Source organism: Otolemur garnettii, unplaced genomic scaffold (assembly GCF_000181295.1).
Source record: "Otolemur garnettii isolate 467f Iridium unplaced genomic scaffold, OtoGar3 scaffold00011, whole genome shotgun sequence".
Classification (NCBI taxonomy): domain Eukaryota; kingdom Metazoa; phylum Chordata; class Mammalia; order Primates; family Galagidae; genus Otolemur; species Otolemur garnettii.
In genome coordinates, this window is record NW_003852406.1 from 17,102,838 (window position 1) to 17,105,106 (window position 2,269).

Consider the following 2,269-nt stretch of genomic DNA (forward strand, 5'->3'; position numbering starts at 1 on the left):
GCACTCTACCCAGGGGGGACAGCTTGAGGCTCTGTCTCAAAAAAAAAAAAAAAAGACAGACAAATTACAACCTCCACTCCTCCATCAGCCAAAACCAGTCGTTTCTGGCATGCCAATCCTGTCCCCTGGTGGCGACTGGAGGCATTGCGGATTCAGCGTTACAAGGAAGCTCCATTCTGTTTCTTCCTCAAGGGAGATTGGGATTGATGTGGATGAGAGGAAGATGCTCAACTAACTCAGCCTTTGTGTGTCTGGCTCTTTGCTGGCTGCAGAAAAAGAAAGGAACAAAGGAGGGAGAGGAGAGGGCCATACATACGGACTGAGGGTAACTGAACACTTGGGGGCAGTTTTTGCCCCTAGACATAGTGCACAAAATGAAAACTAGGGCTTTACTTTTTTTTTTTTCCTGAAGAGAGTCTCGCTCTGTCACTCCAAGTATAATGCAATAGCATCACTGCAGCTCACTGCAACATCAAAATCCTGAGCATAAGGGATTCTCCCACCTTAGCCTCCCAGAGTGTTAGGATTATAGCCATGAGCCATCACCTGGACAGCTTTACATTTTTTGGTTAGTTGCTAATGTATCATCCAGCATATGCTTGAAGACCTTCAGGGCCAAGAAGGTCATTGCCTATTAATTAAGGTGCAGCTCATTGTGACTTCCCATAGGCCTGACTGCTTTTGCTGGGTAAGAACTTCCATTGAGGGCTCGGCGCCTGTGGCTCAGGTGGATAAGGCGCCAGCCACATACATCTAAGGTGGTGAGTTCGAATCCAGCCCGGGCCCGCCAAACAACAATGATGGCTGCAACCAAAAAGTAGCCAGGCATTGTGGCAGGCACCCGTAGTCCCAGCTACTTGGGAGGCGAAGGCAGGAGACTCACTTGAGCCCAGGAGTTGGAGGTTACTGTGAGCTGTGATGCCACAGCACTCTACCCAGGGCAACAGCTTGAGGCTCTGTCTCAAAAAAAAAAGAACTTCCATTGAGGCTGGGTTCCCATAAAGACACAGAGATAGGAAGTGATCAAGTCGCAGATGCAGGTTGCATTTCTTGTTTGCAATATATCTCAGAAATGAAGTAGCCAGGGCGGTGCCGGTAGCTCAAAAGGTTAGGGCATCAGCCCCATATGCTGGAGGTGGCGGGTTCAAACCCGGCCCTGGCCAAAGGAAAAAAAAAAAATGAAGTAGCCAGTTAGCAGGCATGAGTTAGGTACTAAGTGCCCTGGCCTTACCTATGCCCTGAAGGAACTTCTTGTCTGGCCAGGGACCAGCAGTGTCCATAGAGATGAGCTCTACTGCCTGGCAGTGCCAACTAACAGAGTGACACCTAGGAGTAGCTGGCTGAAAGGGAACAGCCCAAATCTGAGTTTCCAGGGAGGTCTATCCCTGCCATTCCTGTGGGTAAAAGGCCTTCCAGATATGAGAAATTAGGAATGTAAATTCCGAAAATATCAACTGTGGTTACTAAGCTTTGTTATTATGGCCATGGAGGGGTTTAATCAGAAACTGACTTGACCTTCCGTGGCAGAGTGGGGACACCTAAGTTTTATGTCTGCATAGTCACATGAACTTGACACATCTCTCTGTCTTTTAGGGCTGAAGCTTCTCCATCTGTGAACCAACTGAGGAGGTTGCATCAAATCTCTCCAGGCCTAATCTAGTAGGTGCTCCATAAATGTCTGTGATTGCCTGCATGCCTCTACTGCTGAGAGCATTACTCAGAACAGAGGCACCCAAACAGTCCAGAATAAATGGACCCTTAAGTATCCCTGGGGAGAGGTTAGCTCTGGAAGAGCTAAAGGGGAAAATATGAGAGACTTGTGAGCATTTGTTAACCACAAGAGGACGCCCCAGCCTTACTTGCCTGCCAGCTCTCAGGAGGAAGGAGCCAGAGTCAGAGGCACCTGAGTAGTGCTGGCTTAGCTGAGTAGAAACCTTACCTTGGTCACCACTGGGCCAGGACAAGGGGCCTGAGATGTGGACAAGGTGGACACAGGACAGGGAAGGGGCCAAAGGGAGAAAGGGACTTTCTGGAATGACAGAGCATGCCTAGATACATTAGAAAATGAGAACTGAGGTGGGGTCACACTGAGGCATTGCCTTAGCTTGAGCTGGAGCTGATGGAGAAAAACCTCTCTGGCTCGGCGCCTATAGCTCAACCGGCTAAGGCGCCACCACGTACACCTAAGGTGGCGGGTTCGAATCCCCAGCCCGGACCCGCCAAACAACAATGATGGCTGCAACCAAAAAATAGCCGGGCGTTGTGGCGG